At 43.5% G+C, this 19,265-nt stretch overlaps 2 long non-coding RNA genes across 4 annotated transcripts in view; one reads left to right on the top strand and one right to left on the bottom strand.

The window, feature by feature from the left end:
* LOC112648546 (uncharacterized) overlaps positions 1-14,542 on the top strand; it is a 54,660-nt gene extending 40,118 nt beyond the window's left edge. For all 3 annotated transcript variants that reach the window (XR_003129116.3, XR_003129115.3, XR_004817240.2), the window contains 2 exons: positions 4,459-4,576; positions 8,771-14,542. This is a non-coding gene — a long non-coding RNA (uncharacterized LOC112648546). The remainder of the gene's footprint in view (positions 1-4,458; positions 4,577-8,770) is intronic.
* A 1,070-nt stretch (positions 14,543-15,612) lies between these two features.
* The window catches only part of LOC118355214 (uncharacterized), a 50,399-nt gene continuing 46,746 nt past the window's right edge, over positions 15,613-19,265 (bottom strand). The window contains exons 2-3 of the long non-coding RNA XR_004817239.2: positions 16,850-16,941; positions 15,613-15,851 (exon numbers count right to left, since the gene is read on the bottom strand). This is a non-coding gene — a long non-coding RNA (uncharacterized LOC118355214). The remainder of the gene's footprint in view (positions 15,852-16,849; positions 16,942-19,265) is intronic.

Genomic DNA, 19,265 nt, shown 5'->3' with positions numbered 1-19,265 from the left:
ACATATTTTTTGGGATTATCTGGGATTATGGGAGTATTTGTAGAAAAAGCATCCCGAGACAAATGCCACAGAAGCGATACTCCTGGATTTATAATACCCTGGCAGCTTGTCACTGATTAATTTTTTAGTTCCACGGTGAGTCCTATACCTATACCGTGCCACTTACAATTTTCTGCCCTTCCTCTGGGTATGTAAAATCAACAGACCAAAGCTCAAGTTGGGGAGGGTCCGGGATGGTAGAACCACAATGAAATATTTTGTCAGTAGCCTCCCTGGCCATTTATCTGTTCTGAGGTTTGGCTTTTATATAGAAATATTATACAAATATGTATTTTTTCTTTTTTAAATAAAGAAATGCACTGAAAAGTTTCCTCTCCACTACTCCCACCCACCTCCTGGCCCCCTCCCCAGATGCCTCCTGCTGGCAGCAGAGCCCTAACCGGAGGCCAGGCTGCACCACTCGAGTCAAAACCACAACCAGAGAGCATTTCCATAGCACTCTTCTGTGCAAAACACAAAGCCCCACAGCACGTTTTCAGTTTCGGACCTAATTCTGACCCTTCCAGTGCAAACTGTTTCCTCACCTGTCTTTAAGGGTGTCACCTCTACAGTGCATGTTCTTGAAAAGTCACCCTTTCACGAGGCTCCTTCCTGGGACCCCCTCCTCGTGTTCCTTCCCTTTCTCCTGGCAAGGGGAGCCACTCGCTGCCCGCTTGCCGCACCCTGGCATGGCACCCTGGCGTGGCACCCTGGCTTGGCACCCTGGCGTGCCAAGCTCCTGGGGGAATTCTTCAAAGAAGTAGAGTCTTGTTCGATCCCTGACCTCCCCGCCCAAACAGAGCCCAAACAGAGCCCGGGGTAGGAAGGCCTAGTTGTCCCCGAGGGAGCCTCGGCCTCGCCACCCACCGAGCGCAGCTGCTCTGCTAATTTTAGAGCCCTGAGAAGCCACCTGACTTCAAGGCGCTTGGGAGACACACGTGGCACCTTATCTCCGAGGCGATCAGGGTGGGGCCCCGCTCCTCCTTTCAACACCCATAACACCTTTGCGAGCCGGGAAAGTGACCTTGTTTTTTTGGAGGCTCCTTTCAATAAATGCTAAAAATAAAAACCACCTCCCGACCTGGTGGCCCAGTGCAAATTTGGCCCCGGTCTGGCCCGCAGCGGTCGGCGCGTCTGTCCGGCTGCCCGGGCCGCCCTGCACCGCCCTGCACCGCCTCGCAAGCCAGAGGCCCAGGGCACCGGCTCCCCCGGCTCACCTGCTCCCCCCTCGCCCCCCGGCCCCCCCACCTGCTTGGCCCAGCCTGTCCTCCGTCTGCCGGAGGCATCTCCTAGCACCCAGGGGGCACCCTCAGGTCACTGCCCCTTAAACTTCCAGGGGACCGTTTTGTCTCCTAAACAGGAGTCCCCGAGGTCCTCCTCCCCTCCATCCTGCGACTGTCGCGGTGCAGGGGGGCCCTCGGCCCTCACCTGCCCACGGTGGCAGTGGGTGGTGGGCTCCCGCCTCCTCCCCACATGCTGCTCAGGCCAGCTCCCAAGACGGAGTTTTTTCTAAAACCAGGCGCATCGCCCACTTCAAGTCCTTGGAGCCTTTCCCGGCGGGTTCCCTGTGCTTTGTGCCCACCACCATCACCTGGGCAGCTTTCTAAAAATGTTCGGTGCCCAGCTTCCACACCCCCTCAGCCCCAAGTGTTTTGTTCCTCAATCTTTACAAATCTCAGCATATATGGTCAGAATAGACTAAATATCAAAATTTTTAAAAGATTTTATTTGTTCATGAGAGTCACAGAGAGAGAGGCAGAGACATAGGCAGAGGGAGAAGCAGGCTCCCTATGGGAAGCCTGCTGTGGGACTTGATCCCAGGACCTCGGGATCACGAACTGAGCCAAAGGCAGAGGCTCAACCACTAGAAGGTAATGCGTACCTATGTACAGATACTTCATGGAGCCCAAAGCTGCTGAAAGCACATCTGGGCCCCTGGAGCCCTGAAACCCTGAAAACCCTGAATTAGACAGCTGCCCAGGACCAAGACATTTCTTCTCGGTCACTCTCTCTTTTTGGGAATTTATGGCCTCTGGTCTCTCTTCATTACTTTTGGATCTTCTTGGCAGACGATGTCCACCACCTCTGTTTGCCCAGATGAATCCAAATTGGCTGCTCCACAAAGGCAGGCTTGAATCCTGAAGGTGCGTGTTCTCACTTGCAGCCACACTGACTGGCATCCTAAATATTAATTCCAACATCCCAGAAAGGAGAATCTTCTTCCAGGGATTCACCCTATTCCAGTCACCTATAGCTAAACACGGCTGCTGCATTAAGAAAGCAGGTCTTGGAGAAACGGAGATAAATCCTAGGATGGGCAGATACCCCAAAAGGGGGTACTTGTGCTCCAAGAGTCAAAGGATTCTTGCACCATGTGATAAATGAATATAGATCAACAATACCAAGTGCCACGTGAGCCCAAGAGGAAGCCATTATTTCTACCTTGGCTGTCAGGGATGTCTTCAAGAAGTTGACAGTGGACCTAGACCTTAAGGGATGCATAGGATTTTGGCAGGCACAGGGGAAATAAAGAATATTCTAGGTGAACAAGATTAATGGGCTACCTAGAGAGGGTATTTCCTTGTGAAAGTGCATGGAAGGAACTGGAGCCATGTCAAAATGGCGGGATCAGCAGATGAGGCTAGAAACATGGGTTCGGTCCAGACTGTGAGTCTTCATATCCCAGAGACTGAGTCTGGTCTTCATTGCTGCTGAGTGGGCTTCTTCCAAAGGACCTCGGTCACTCAGGTAAGGATAGGATTATGTGAGCAGACTTAGGGAAGGGCACAGAGGGCCTATGCTAGGGCAATGGGGAGATTCTCACCAGAATTTGCAGTTCAAAAAGCACTTTGCCTGTGATACCTCATCTAATCCTCATAATATCACCACCATCTAGGTAGGGCTGGCTTTTATTTTACCCATATTACAAAAGGTGAAAATGTGGTTCAATTCAGTTAAGTGACTTGCCCAGGATCACACAACTAACCAGCAGAGGCATGTCTTGAACTTAGGGCTTCCGATTCTAAAGCCTATTCTCAGTCCACTGCACCAAGCTACACAGCCATGCAAAGGCCAAACAAGAACTGCCTTGAATTATGAGATAGAGGAAGAGGATGGATTCTTCAAGAAAAACATCTTCATGATTGATTAATGACATAGAAAATTACTCAGGATAGGATACTGAGCAGTAGAGAGACGATTGATGAAACCACTGTGAGCATCGTGGCGTTAATCTTTCTTAAAGTATGTATGCATTGAAAAAATGCCAAAAGGGAAAACATCAGATTGTTCTGGGTGATTCTTATTTTTGGCTGGGAAATTCTTATTTTTACCCTGATATCCTTCTAGGTCTTCCAAAACTTCTACAATGAAATTGCATTAAAGTGAGAACAATACTTTTTCATAATAATAGATAGATTTTCTCATAGTAAAATAGTCAAATAGTATTCTTGCAGAATTTTTCTATCTATACAGAAGCTAATGCCATTAAAAACATATATACACAAGTAAGGGCATACTGTACCTAGTGTTCTCCACCTTGTTTTTTCATTTAATATGTCTTGTGTGTTTTCTTACCTGGATCTGAAGATCTACCTCATTCTTTAGCAGTTGCATGAAATTCCATTAAATGAATGTATCATAAGTTTTGTAATCAATCCATTTTTGTAGACATACTTTAGATTTCCAAAATTTTTTATAAGTACATTATGTTTATATTCTTCTACGTTGCCCATCCATCTTATTGTAGATGACAATAAGTACCTCATAGTTGGAATTACTGGGTAATTGACCATGTGCATTTACATATTGTCATATTGCCCTCACCTTCACTGACTGTGGGTTAAAACCTTTTCCAGTTTGTGCCAGCTTGATATGTGTTTGCTTGTTTGTTTGTTTAAAAAAAGGAATTCTTTTACAAAATACTTAGAAAGAAAAAGTTTCCACCATTGAACAATATACTCTGTCCAGTCCAACATACATCAGGTAGGGGCACCTGGGTGGCTCAGTCAGTAAAGTGTCTGCCTTCAGCTCAGGTCATGATCTCAGGATCCTGGGGTTGAGCCCCGAATTGGTCTCCCTGTTCAGCGGGGACTTGGCTTCTCCCTCTCCTTCTGCCCCTCCCCTCCCCTCCTGTTTGTTCTCTCTTGCACTTTCTGTCTCTCTCTCAAATAAATAAAATCTTTTTTAAAAAATTCATCAGGTAATCACACAGTTCTTTTAACCAAAATTGTGTAACTCAGAGTTGTAGTATTTCTCCCAGTATCCACTTACCCAAAATCTACTGTTTATTATTCATTCTCAGTGTATATAAAGTAATGAAGGCCCAACGCTATTTAGAGTAGTCCTCGTATGACATCAATTGCTAGTTCATAGTATAAGGCAGTAACTAAAATTTTTGTTCCTGTGATTGAATGACAGAAAAGAATGCACCATGGTTGTTGCAAAGCTCCATTGAAAACAAGGAAGACTGTCAAAGAGGGGCATTCTCAAGGTCCAGTAGAGGCCTGACCACAATCTACAGGACAAGGACAATCAAGTGCGTGAGCATGTGGGGAGGGCCAAGCGGTAGTCTGGATGATTCTCTGAGCACCTTTCAAAGGACTGCTGGTGGTGGGTCTCCTGAGAATAAACACTCCCCAATAGATCATTCTTCTGTCTAGCCTTTCTGAGCTACTGGGTTTGCTGGTTGGTTTATTGGCTTGCTTCTTTACTCTTTAAACTTTGAGTTGTGAGCTGAATCCAGATAGTACTGCATTGTCTCCATCTCCATTCAAGGGATAGGTTTTAATAGGAAAAATTTGTAAAATGATTTCATCATTTCAATAGATACCAAGAAATAATTCAAATGAAATCAACATTGGTTCCTTTTGAAAACTCTAAATATTTTCACTAGAAGGGCTTCTGTATTAAAGTTTCTTCCTTTAAGAAACCAAAACTACAAGCCAGTATTATACAAAATGAGAATCCCTTCAAAGCAGAAACAAAGCCAATGAATGTGCCCTCTGCCATCATAATACTCAGCATGGTATTACAGTGGTGACAACAACATTCTGAGAAGGGCAAGAAACAGAGGCATCTAGACAGGAAAGGACTAATCAAAGTATCTTTGGGAGATATTATTATACACTTATGAAATTCAAGAGGTAAATGGAGAGCTAGGGAGTCTAAGACAAATTCACAAAATTTGGTGCTATTCTTTATACTAGTGGTACACGTAGAAAAAGTGATTCCATCCTATTACAGTGACAAAAAACATAAATTCTTGAGGATTGACTCAACTTGGAATTAAAAAATTTTATCTTATTGAAAGAAATGGAAAACACCATAGTAGGACAAATAAAGGGAGGGGGGAAATGGCAAAATCTACCTTGCTTCTGGCTAAGAAGAAAATGTGGTAAATAGATTTTATTTTTTCAAGATAATATATTTTAAATTAGTATGTGAACTTAATGCAATTTTAAGTACTCCTAAAATAATTTATACAACTTGCCAAATAACATGAAATTAATTCAAAACAAGGAGCAGTCAAAAAAACAAAATCTTTGTTTTTAATTTATTGATGAAATCCTGTTAGAGTTTGAAGCATACAACAACAAAATCTTTATGAAAATTATATAATATTACCATCAAAACAGGAAGGGGGGGAAGTCACTAATTGTAAAAAATGGAAATTTCAGAAATAGATCCAACAGTTTGGGGAACAAAATATTTTAGGGGAGGAAAGAGAACACAAGCAGTATCATAATAATAAAAAAATAAATATTATTTAAGCAAAACTATAGGAAAATGGGGGAATAATTATATATGCATATATATTTATGCTTGGAGTGAATTATTGAGGAGGTATCTGGTGTCTTGCCTTCTTTTGTGATTTGTTTTTGTGGAGGCCTTTTTTTTTGCCACCTGCTATGGGCTCATCAGCAAAGGCTGAGCAGAATTTTCCCCCTAACCCCCTCAGAAAAGGCAGCCAGGCTTTGTGTTCCTGTGTTCCTGGTTCCCAAGGGACACAGTTAGTGTTTAGGGACAAGCCTTTGTTTGGCAGGACTGGCTTCCGGGCAGAAGGAGCCTGGAGGTGGAGCGAGGGTGGGATTGGGGGCCATAAGGTGTCTAGAATTGGAAAGAGGCTTGATGCCAGGCAGAGAGTGGTTGGTTCTCCAGTTTGAGGGTTCTCGGAGGAGAGGGTCCTCCCCAGCACCCAGGAGGCAGCGAGACCTTGAATGGGGGATGGCTGCATAGATGTTGTCAGGGCCCTACATCAAGCTGCAGGCCATCTGGCCTGGTGAGGAGGGGGTAGCCGCAGGGCCTACTAGCCTTCAGGAGGTCCATGTGAGTTTGGCCAAGGAGCATCTGCAGTGACCAAATGGGTTACTGACAGAGGCCTCTTTCCCCATCCTCGTAGACCGAGTGAACCCTGAGGGCCTGCAACAACCCCGGGAGAGCCCACGGACGGCAAGGACCTCCACCCAGGGAGGAGCCCCTACTACTGGGTTCAGGGAGTCAATATTGAGCTAGAAAAGTAAAGTGATATTTCTAGTACCTAGAGCACAGTGGAAGAGTTCATACCTATTCCATGCATCATACGTTTTGACAAACCCAGGTGGTTCAAAGGATTATTAAACAACTATTTTGAAAACTAGAAAATGGGCTAGTATATTTATCCCAGTGGTGGAGGCCAGATAGATTTCTGGGTACCAAGATAAATCAAAATTAAAATAAAAAAACACAGAAGATTAGACAAAATATTCCCTCCAAAATATACAGCCTGGCCCAGCACGTAGAGAAATACAGTCACGTATGGTACCCAGGTTGCCCCCAAAATGGCTCGGATGCATTCTAACTCAGGACCAGCCATAATGAATCCACTAGGAACTTTTTAGCAAAATGTCTTAATTACAGTGGTGTAAGCCCAGCAGCATAATATGCATTTTTCACTGAATGTGATGCAGAGCCCAAGTTCACCAAGGACTTACTCAGCTTCTGTAGGGTCTTTCTAGAGACTGCTTTCTGAAACAATGCTGAGAAGGGCTCGGGCCTTGCCCACCCCAGTGAACCAGCCATTTGTCCTCTCTCACAGCACAAGTGGCTGCCCCGTGAAGTAGAGCTGAGCCTAAAGGCATAAAACAAAGCCAAGCTAGCAGTTCCTTGTGAGGCCCAACCCACAACCCTGGTCTCCTTAGCAGGAGGTAGAAATCCAATAGCCGGCAAGGGGAGCAAGGCTAAATGTGACCCATTTGACCCTACAATGCAGCCAGGGAAATTTTGAGGTGAAAAGGGGGGAGGGCGCTAGGGTTACATGGTGTGTTAGGATTCTCCAGAGAAATAGAACCAGTAAGAGATACACATATAGGAGATATATATATATGTATATATATATATATAAATTATATATGATATATATTTTATATGGGATGCCTGGGTGGCTCAGCGGTTAAGTGTCTATCTTCAGCTCAGGGTATGATCCCAGGTCTGGGGATCAAGTCCTGCATCGGACTCCCGGCGAGGAGCCCACTTCTCCCTCTGCCTGTGTCTCTTCTTCTCTCTGTGTGTCTCTCATGAATAAATAAATAAAGTCTTTAAAAAAAAGACATGTATTTCATATATATAAAATATATTTCATATATAAATAAAATATTTTATAGGAGATATATAAAATAATATTTCATATATGATATACATTTCATCTATGTTATTATATTATATATAATATACATATGTGTATATATACATTCCCTCCTTCTATATATATGGCACAGTGGGGAAGAATTGGCTCACATGAATAAGGAAGGTGAGAAATCCCACTGTCATCTGTAAGCTGGAAATCAAGGAAAACCAGTGTCATTTCAGTCTAAACCCCAAGGTCCAAGAACCAGGAGAGCAGATGATGTAAGTCCCAGTCCCAGTACAGCAGAAGACCAGTGTTCCAGCAGACAATGTCAGAGAGCAAATATTCCCTTCTTCCACTTCTTTGGTTCTATTCAGTTCTTCAACAGACTGGCTAATGCCCACCCACATTAGGGAGGGCGATCTGCTTTCCTCAGTCTAATCCAAATGCCTATCTCTTCCAGAAACACGCACGGACATACCCAGAGATAATGTTTAAATAGACCTCTGGGCATCCTGTGACCCAGACAACTTGACACATAAAATTAACCATCACACAGGTGTGTAGGGGTTCAGCAGGATTACTCACCTAACACTGGTTGTAAAACTGATTGCCAACGAGTGTCTCATTAGCGGGCTTGAATTGGCTGATCATTTCGACTGAACCAAATGGCGGTTCATGATAGAATTTTTTTAGTTTCTCAGATTTCATTCCACTAAAATTTCAGAATGAAATCGGGAATCACGGGTTGTTGACAAAGGAAACTAGGTATGAATGAATTCCTGAGTCCTTGACTCAGGTTTGAGTCACATGGATTTTCATTCAACATCATTATCATTAAAAGTAAATGAGTATAGCTAGAATTCACCTAATGGAATGTCAGAGCACATGATTCACTATTGTGAAAATTCAATGATCCTGACCAACTGAGTCAACCAAGTCAAATTTAAATACGTAATAAAAGTAAATATTATACTTGTAGTGAACACATTTAACATTATGATTAGACCGTTAATGACTATAAGTATGGTAATTGACATTTTCCAAGTTCTTGTAGTTTTGTTTTCTCTTTCCACAAAGGATGCTTCTTCCTGTGGCTGCCAGACTGACTCTTTTCTTTCCTTTTAGACAGCAGCCCAAGACAGAGTTCCGAGTTCCACGCTTAATCAATCAGGATGTTGTTACCATTCAGGCTAATGGCAAAAGCACCCAACTCTGTGCTCCAAGACCGGAGTTAGAGTCCTCGCACCCCATTGATGAGTATGTAACCTCGTGTAACTTACCTGAAGGTACAGAGCTGAGGCCTCTCCTTCATAAGACGGAAATAATCACACCTGCTCTCACAATCTTCCCGGAGGCATGTGGTGAGGTGCAACTGAGATATTATACACAAGTCTTTGTAAAGCAGAGAGCCTCATAAATTGTAAGGTATTATTATTGGCACTCTCTAGGAATCAGTGTGCTTAAACCTTAGAGTATATTAAAATCACATGACTTGCTGGCTTAAAAGGATGGTTTTTAGGCCCTACACACAATCTGGTTAAGGAGATGCTGGGTGGAGCTCAGAGATAAAGATTTTCATCACTCAGTCACCACCACCATCACCACCACCACCACCTCCACCCTTTCCCCTGCCGTGTGATTTGCATGTGAATGGTCCAGGGATGACACTTGAAGAAGTGTTGATGTGAGGGTGAGACCAAGCATTTCAGAAGAACTTCAGAAACGGCCCTAAAGAAAAATAAATGAGATCCTGACAGTTTTGGATTAAGTACCCAATATCTAATGGCTTTAAGTGATAAGCTTAAATAAGCCACTGAACTGAGGACCTGTTGGAAGACATTACCCTAATGAACTTACTAATGAAAAAAGAGATTTATTGTAGAATTGCTTTTAGAGTTGGTTGGAAATAATGGAAAAGCCCTTTTCCTTTCCACTGTACCTAGCTCCCCCTAACCCTATTTCAGGTCAGTGTTTCTGGCTTCACTCCTTCTCTGATGTGATTTCTGTACTGAATGAATGCCTTCCTTCTGGTTGTTCCTTTCCATTTTGGGGTGACTAATGGAGTCCTGTCATTGTAATGAGGCTGAGTACCGAGCCATGTGGGCATGCCACAAGCCAGATGGATGGGGAGGAATCAAAGCTTCAGAGATTCTGGGAACCACTGGTGCATCCAAGAGGGGAAGTAATAGAGCTGTTGTCTCTCAGTAGCCACAAAATCAAATGATAACTATTTTGTCGCTTGGAAAAGATTGCACGGAGCTAGCCCTCAGCTAAACTCTTAAGTCACTGAAATTGACTCTGATATTCCTCCACTATCTCCACTTCCACGTCATCTCCCCCTCCTCTCTTGGCCAGGGACTCAGGAACCCCATTTTGATATCCTACCCTGCCCTCTCTGATTAGTCAGAACCCAGGAACTTTTTCTTTTTCTATGACAACACCCAACTGCCCACTGGCCCAGTGTCCCTGGTGTTAGAGGAGGTGGTGAGCATTCTAATTAACCTGATCAACCTATTTGTCCTGAGATTCGGTGTGTCTCCTCCAAGGTTAATGGGGACTTTCTGAAAAGATGTTTTAATCCCAAAGAATATGGATTCTAGGAATTACAGGCCTTGGAGGAGGGAGGCTCTTGGGCAGCTAGAGGAGAAATTCTCAGGCAGCCCTCCCTGGGTCACACCACCTGGAGAGGAGGTAATACTGACAGCTCTGCCCATTTCCAAGGTGTTTATCTGGGGACTTCATGGATCCATTCGGACTCACCAGTAAAATGACTCCCTCTAGCCTCTGGAGGAAAATTTCCTGAAATGGGAGAGCCACATTATTTCATTGAATCCTCTTAGCAAACACACAGGAAAGTGCTATCCTGCTGCTTATACAGTGAACCACTGGGGGCTCTTCAAAGATGGTACAAACTGAAGGTTAAATTCATTGATGCCAAGAATGGACTCTTCTGACCCTAAATTAGTATGTTATCCCAAATTAAAAAAGAAAAAGATACTCTACCTCCACCAGTGGACAATTAGTATAAGCCCAACTCCCATTGCCACAGGGATTGGTTCTGGCTGAAACTAAGCTAATCAGTTCATGACATCCCCTTGGCTGCATTTGACCTTATTCAGGTCAATGAAAAGCAAGAAGATGTCAGAGGGTTTCTGGGAAAGGAACTTCATTGTTTTGACAAGAGTGTCTTTGGATGTCATTCTTTCTCTCTCTGAAAATTGATAAGGAAGCATATATTCATCTTTTTGTTAGCAGTCATCTTGCCCCATGAAAGAGAGCCAGCCTTAGGATGAAACTGACACCAAAGGCAAAACAAAGATCTGGAACAAAACTGATTCCTTGATATTATCATTGAGCGGCTAAATCAAACTAACACTGAAGCCTTCCCTACCTCCGGACTGCCAGCTATGTAAATAAATGAGTTAGGATTAGGTTCAGTGGCATGTAACTGAAAACTCCAAATACCAGTGCTTAAACAAGCTAAAGGTTTATTTCTTTCTCAGGTTAAAAAAAAAAAAAAAAAAAAAAAAATGGTCCAGGAAGATATTTCCAGGGATAGCCTTATGTGCAGTAGCTCCGCCATCTTAACACATAATTTATTTCCCTGTGGCCCAAGGTGGCTGCGCCAGCAACTCCCATCACACCTGAATCCAGTCAGCAAGGAGAAAAGGGAAAGCCATTTCCCAGAGAGTGTACATAGCACTTCTGTGTATGTGCAGTAATTCATTATTGGCCACACCTAACTTCAGCTGTGGCTGAGAAATGTTGTCCTTTTTTTTTTTTAAGACTTATTTATTTATTTTAGAGTGCATGCACATGCAGGTGGGGGGGAGAGGGAGGGAGGGAGATGGAGAGAATCTCAAACAGATTCCCCACTGAGCAGGAGCCCAAGACTGGGCTCGATCCTATGACCCTGAGATCATGACCTAAGTCAAAACTAAGAGTTGGATGCTTAACCAACTGAGCCACCCAGGCACCCAGAGAAATATCGTCTTCGTTCTATGGGGCCATATGCCTGGCTAAAACTTAGAGTATTTTTACAAGTATAAGCTCTTGGTAAAAGAAAAAATGGATGTTAGGGGATAACCACTACTCTCAGCCACAGTGTGACCTCCTTATTATTTAAGGCAGTTTGAGTCGGGTTCCCTGTTACTTCCAACCACACAGAAACATGTCCTAACTGGTGCAGCCTCATAAAGCCCCCATTTACTTGCCATCTCCAATCACATGCTGAAGGATAAAAATAAGAAGTCCTTTACTGGGAACATCTCAAGGTCCTCCCTTGTTTTTCTCCTCAGGCCTGGGACAGCACCTGGCACAGAGAAGCCCTTGATAAATATTCGCTGAATTGAACAAAATTAACTAAGAAGATTCAAACAGAGAGAATTCAATAGAATCTTGGCATTGCAACCTGTCAGCTCTGGCCTTGGGGGGAGTCATAAAACCTTCTAAGCCTCAGGTTCCTTGCTTGTAAATGCAAGAGAAGTAATACCTAACTCTAAACATTGTCATAAATAGTAGTGACACTGTAGGTAAAGTTCCTAGCACAATTCCTGGCACATACCTACATGGGTGACACACACACACCGTGTATGTGTATTTCTTTTTTCAAAATTAGGATTACGTGTATTACAGGTTTTGAAGGAACATCGAAATTGAGAAAAAGTTGTGTTTGGGCAATGTTTCAAATATCTGCAAACTCTACTGGCCATTATTCATTCTTATGCTTAGGAAAATATGAGTGTTGGTTTCAAAGGAAAGAATACTTTGAAGAGATTTTTTTTGTTAAAACTCTGAAGCCTACTTAGATATCAAATAGTTATTTAGTGAGTAAAGTGTGAATGAATCAGAACATATGTATTGAGTTTATCTTGGAACCCTGTGTGCGTAAAACCCAACTACAAAATGTGCTTTGCATTTTCTTGCTGTTTAAGGGCTGGAAAAACAGCATGGCATTCTCTTGAACCCGAAATGACCTTGAACTCAACAAACAGACCAGACTGATGAAGAACCCCAGGTCGCTTTTCGGGGTCTAAACCACAGTAAGGGATACATGACCCAATATGACTTGGGATTCTCTGTATTTGCTTGTTTTGTTTGGTCTGACTCAGAAACCTGAGAGAATAAGTAGAATTAATCTCTTTATCCAGCTGTCAGGGTCTGAAAACAAAGAGACAAATATCACTCCTGTGAAGATATCCTCTTATAAGAAATGCACGGATTCATAAAGAATTCAGAGTTAGCTTTTAAGATGAAGCATAGATAAAGCTTAGCAAGAGGAGCTGAAGGGAGTGAAGGGGATTTTAGAAAGTTAATGAGGACCCACTCACTGGTCCACCTTCCGTTTTGGAGATGAGGAAGCCACGCCACAGAGAAATAAATGGCTGTTCTACACGGAGGTTGGCCGTGAGCTAACTTACCCCTTTTTCTCATCTCTCAACTGATTTAGAATCCAGCAGGGAAGAGGGTATTCATTTCAGGCCCTCACTGACCCATCAACAGGCAAAGGTGGGATGACCTAGAACTCAGACTCCCAAAAATATTGCTAAGAAATGTCTATGTCTGTGATGAGAGGCTGTCGACACTTGCCCACAATACCTTTCATGTTCAAGTGTAGAAGTTTGGCACCTCAAGGAGCCCTGGCTCATGTTGGCCCAGGTCCAAAACTGATTCCTTAAGAAAATCCTGGCTGTTCCTCAGACACATGCCCCACTCCCAGCACAGCTCCAGGCAGGGCTGGGGGTCCTTTGATCTAGACAGGGCTTCTGGCCAGGCTCTTTTAAGTTTCACAACTGAGCATTAAACCTCCCACCTGCCCACATACCCACCTGGGTTTCAAAGAAAAAGCTCTGCCCATCAGGAAAATAAAGGATTGCTGAGTTCCAGACCTCACTAGAGAAGATAACGTTAAAAAAAAAAAAAAAAAGAGAAGATAACCTTGAATTGTTTACCACCCCACTTTCCTGAAAAAAACAAAAACAAAACAAAACAAAACAAAAACAGTAAGATCATCTGGCTGGGACACCTGAGTGGCTCAGTGGCTGAGCGTTTGCCTTTGGCTTAGGTCATGATCCCTGGGTCCTGGGGTCGAGTCCCACATCAGGCTCCCCACAGGGAGCCTGCTTCTCCCTCTGCCTGTGTTTCTGTGTCTCTCATGAATAAATAAATAAAAATCTTAAAAGAAAAAAAGAAATCATCTTGTTTAGGAGAGGTACCTTAATATTTGCTATAAGAGTGTTTACAGAAGGTTGTCAGGAAGAAATAGACAAGGACTTCCTGCTGTGTTTGCCATGAAACTCTTGGAAGCTACCATTCAGAGCATCCTCCAAAATCCTCCTTCTGATGACCAGTGTGAGGAATATCTCAGACTGTTGTGCTCGGGAAACTTCATCTCCCCTAAGACAAATGAAATGCTTTTGCTCTCAGTAATTGAAATACCACTTTTCCTTCTTTGCCTTGGCTATATGGATGCCGGGGCCAAGCCTCAGCCTTGAAATCCATTCACAGACGCTCTATCAACCCTTATAGTTGGGATATCTGTCTTGCTCCTCTTAATCTTTCTTGCTTCTCTTTATTCTCCCACTTTTATTGATTTTGGTGTATTTATTCCCTTTTAAGGCCATTTAAAAATTCTTTTGCAAGGACATGAGATATAACTAAATAAAATTAAAAGATTCAATGATTGCTTGAGGCTGGGTAGGAGGGGTTGTGTGGGAGGAGAGACAACTGCAAAAGGATATGAGCCAACTTATTGGAATAATGGAATTTCTATATCTTGGTTGTGGTAGTGGTTACGTGGGTACATGCCTTTGTCAAAATTCATCTAACTGAACACTTGAAATAGTGCATTTTATTGTAAGTAAATTAAACCTCAATAAAGTTGATTTATTCATCCAATTGATATTAATGTTTCTCTTAACTGCAGGCACTTTGCATGGTGTTGGGCAGAGATAGTGCACAGTTGTATAGGTTGTTCACTGAACAAGGGTACGTGGACAAGGGACCAGGAAGGGCTGAAATACAGCCCATGCCTGCCTAGCTCATCAAACCAGGCATCCAGCAAGCGTCTGGGCCTTCTCAGAAGAAGAAGCAGCCTTTTCTATTTTGGAAAAGGCATTACATATATATGGATTCCTGGAAGCTTGGTTCTGAAGATAGCGCGGGAATGAATATAGACAATTCCCTGCCCTTGTAGTTTAGGGGGAGGTTATGATAAGCCAGTAAACATATATATTATGATAAACACCGCATGGAAATAAGCAGGATGACGTAATGGAAAGTGTCAGACTGGGGGAGATGCTTACTCTAGATAACTCAACAGGAAGGACTTCTTTTAAAAGACGGCATTTCAGCTGAGACCCAGGCGGTGAGAAGCACCCAGCCTGGGCCGGAAGAAAGCACCCCCGACAGAAGGAACTGCAAGAGCAAATTCCCAGGGGCAGGAGAATGTGGCCTGCTCAAGGATCAGAGAGAGGGCCCGGGGGCGTGCAATAGCAGACTGGGGAGTGCACGGGACCATAGTACAACTAATGCTCAAAAAGTGAGGCATAGGCCTTGAGAAGTGGCTCCGAATACTAACCGCACCACGAAACATTTTATTTCTCAGAGATTTTAGACTTGAAAGCGACCTCCTTCCTCTGTAGATAGTTCTCCTGTAACAGGTGCAAAGAACGAGGGCCAGCTCACTCTGAGAACTGACAGCACATATCGGCTCAGAACTCGGGCTCAGGGAGATCTCTGGGTGGCTCAGTGGTTCAGCGCCTGCCTTTCGCCCAGGGTGTGATCCTAGAGTCCCGGGATCGAGTCCCATATCAGGATCCCTGCATGGAGCCTGCTTCTCCCTCTGCCTGTGTCTCTGCCTCTCTCTCTCTCTCTCTCTCTCTCTCTCTCTCTCTCTGTGTCTCCCATGAATGAATAAATAAAATCTTAAAAAAATTAAAAAAAAAAGAACTCGGGCTCAGCGTCAGTCCAGTTCAGGTAGCATTTACTGATTGCCCGCCATGTGTCAGATGCTATTTCTCGCCTGTGAGTCTAGAGCTTTCCAGGCTTGGAAGGGTCCAACAGCACACAGGACTGAACTTTTGAAACTCCGCTGCTGGAGACATTTAACAGAAGAAATCACTTCCCTTAGTTAGCTGCAGGGGGTTCATCGGAAGAGTATTTCACAAGACTTGACTTTGCCTCCTTTTAAAAAGTCTTTCGGTTCCTGAAATTGAGATACAGTTTTTTAATGATTTGTGTGTTAACACAACCAATTCTGAAGCTAATTCAGTGTTGAGAGCCCTAAGCGTGAGAGGACTCTGTGAAGGGAACCACAGGAAGGGAGGTAGCAAGGGTATAATCACGGGTGAAAAGTGCTGGCGATCAATCCCAGCATCATTTCTGAAATCCAAGAAACGCAAGCCTGGGATGGAAGCCTTGCAAAGAGAATTTCGGATCTCACACCCAAGCCATGCCTCGGAACACTGTGACACCCACCACATTTCCTTCATTTGCCTGTATCCACCGCCTGTAAATGGCAGGTGCTCACGGCAACCAGCTCTGCTGAAGCTGTACCTTTGTTGCTGTTAAGTGATTTGCTGGCTAACAAAGCCAAACTTCTTGGAATGATATTCTCCCCCTATCATCTCTCTGTCAGTTAAAGAAGCTACTGCCATGCAGGTAAGCACCAGCCCACAGAAATCCACCACGAAACCACAACTTTCCTCCGTATCTCATCAAGTTCAATAGTAACAGAAATGAAACCTCCCATCCTCAACACTAACTTGACCGTCCTACTCGAGCAGATCAAAAGCTAGTTAAGAAAACACAGCTAGTATTTAAGAGATGATTTTCCCTTGAGCATGAGGGTTATTTTTGTTTTTGTGTTCCTTTTAAAGAAAGTGGCTTCTTTTCTTTTTTTCACCAGCACATGGGAATTTCTTTACTGACCCCTAATGCATAGATGCAGCCTCCTGGCAGTCAAGTCCACACTAAACAGCTTTGTTTAATTCAAACTCATGTGGATCCTTTCCACGGAATGGATTTCCGGGCTCAGTCTGGGCTGACTTCGAACTGCAGGTGCAGTAGACTCAAACCATTTGCTGCCCAGATTGCTGCTGCTTCTGGAACTTCCCACTCCTTCTTGAGAGTTCCCATCCCCTAGGATCTACCTCTCAGGCCACATTTGATGGGTCCAGGGGCAGCTGGGGCTCAGAAACTCACCAGGAACCGTGCAAAGCCTTCAGGCAGCATCCAGTGGTACATCTCTGCTTCTCTCTGCTTTCCTTTTTCCTCAACTTGCTCTGTTGCTCAGTCTGTGTGGTAGAAGACGGCAGTCAGTCTCTCTGAAGTTAAGAGTCTTGTTTGTAGGTAACAGGATCATAGATGGGCCCGAATCTCAATAAGAGCCAGCAGCTTGAATACGAGTGTGAGCAGGAGTCTCACTCCATCACTTTTCCCTGTTTCTTCCTACACACACCTGTGCCAATCCTCTCTCACTGCAGACTCACGCTCTATCCCTTGATCCACTAAGTACATGATGGCTACAGCCAACAGCACCTAGAGTTATAACTCTTCAAGAAAGCAGTTAAAATGACTTGGAATCTTGGTTTAATCTAAATCCCTGGGGAAACTCTTTGATTGTTTTTCTATGACATATCATTGGCATTTGGGGCAGGGCAATTCATGCTGTCTGGAACTGTCCTATGTATGGCAAGGTAATTAACGTGGTGGCCCCTGCCCATGAAATGCCAGTTGCTCCCCTACTCTACTAATTGCAGTGACCAAAAAATGCATTAACCCTCTACCAGATGTCCCTTGGGGGGTAGTATCAGCACAGGGTGAGAACCACTGCATCCCACATTCCAACTCAACCTGGTTCAGTTCTGAGGTCGTATTCTTGGAGAATTCTGATACTCGTCATAAATGGCCAAATCCTGAGAGGAATCTCCCTTGGAATATATCTTAGAGGACAGAGGTGTATGGCACTCAAAATGAAATTTTTCATTTCTATGTGATTCTGAGTCAGCCGTATCTGTTTCTAAAACAAAAAAATGTTTAGTTTTTTTTTAAGTCACATCTTGCTTCTGCTGAACTGCGGATTTATTTTTGTTGCACAATGACACGATGGTGAAATCAAGGATGTGGTAAACACTTGTTTCTTTTTAATCATATAATGTAATTAGTAGTCCAAAATGGGAAATATTTACTTCTGAGTTGGCATTTTCCTTTGGACTCATGCAACCAAATACCAATGCATGCCAAATGTCCCTCCTTCTGGTACTCCAGGGACAATGGAGTGGGAGGATGACCAGAGAGAGAGAGAGAGAGAGCTTGCCATGTAAGGTAGTTTTTTTCCTTCACAGTATTCTAGGTTTGGCTATGAGCAGCTCTGTCTGCCTCGTCCCCATATCTGACCTTGAGGACCATAATATAATCCTTAGGCTCATTACACAAGTGGTTTAAGAGGAATTAAAGGTAGGTCGGGGATGATGAAGGCAGTGGCTTTAAGGCAAAATTTTAAAAAATTGTTGTTACAACCCTGGAAAATATGACTTAGAGCAATAGCTCTGGCACCCTGTAAGACTACTGATGTTCCTTGGGTTCTAGCTTGGAGCCTTCACAGGCAAGAAAGAGGAGGTCTATCACTAAGTTTATGGTCTGAAAAAAATATTCAATTTGGTTTCTGAACCACCGTGATAAACTAGTAAAGTACCTCTGAAATAACGGTATTATAAGCAGCAGAGCCATATGATAGAAAGGGAACTAATACATGGCAAGAGATATGGATTGTAGAATAAAAAAGGATCCATGAGTGAGTCTATACTGATATGAATGACTATATGAATGAATGAATGAATGAATGAATGAGGAGGGAGGAGAAATTTTCCTTACAGTAGGATTCTAACTAATAAATGTAGGAGAAAGGATAGAATTAGAGAATTGCCACCTGGCAACCACCACATTAATAGTTGCTTCAGGTGAGAGTCACTCATGGGTAATAAAATTAGTGGGTGAAGTGTGATGAGAAATATACCTACAAAGTGTCAAGGTATCTCCTCACAAGATATTTATTAATAACAAAGGGAGGGGAGAAATGGAAGCTTTCTTATGGAGAAAACTGGCAGACACCATCTTAACCACGTGATCAATGTTCATATCACCAGAAATGGAACAAATGCCTCCATGTGTGATGCCTCCATGTGTGATGTCTTAAGTGAGAAGACATGAGAAGTTCTCTCCTATGTGATTTGGACCAAAAATGCAGAACTTGAATTTAATCAAGAAAAAACATCCAACAAACCCAAATCTAGGGAAGTCTTCAAAAGAACGGACCTTACTCTTCAAAAGTATCAAGTTCCCACAGGACACCTGGGTGGCTCAGTGGTTGAGCGTCTGCCTTCTGCTCCGGAGTCCCAGGATTGAGTCCCACATCAGGCTCCCCTCCAGGAGCCTGCTTCTCCCTCTGCATACATCTCTGCCTCTCTCTCTCTGTGTCTCTCATGAATAAATAAATGGATAAATCTTTTTAAAAAAGTATCAAGTTCCCCAAAAGAAAAACTGAGGGATCGTTCCGGATTGAAGAAAACTGAAGCAGGACATCACAACTAAATTTGTGTGACTCTGGATTGGATCCTGG

This window comes from Canis lupus, chromosome 7, assembly GCF_003254725.2.
Source record: "Canis lupus dingo isolate Sandy chromosome 7, ASM325472v2, whole genome shotgun sequence".
NCBI classification, from domain to species: Eukaryota; Metazoa; Chordata; class Mammalia; order Carnivora; family Canidae; genus Canis; species Canis lupus.
The sequence above is the reverse complement of the archived record's forward strand: the minus strand, read 5'-3'. Positions and strand labels throughout refer to the sequence as shown.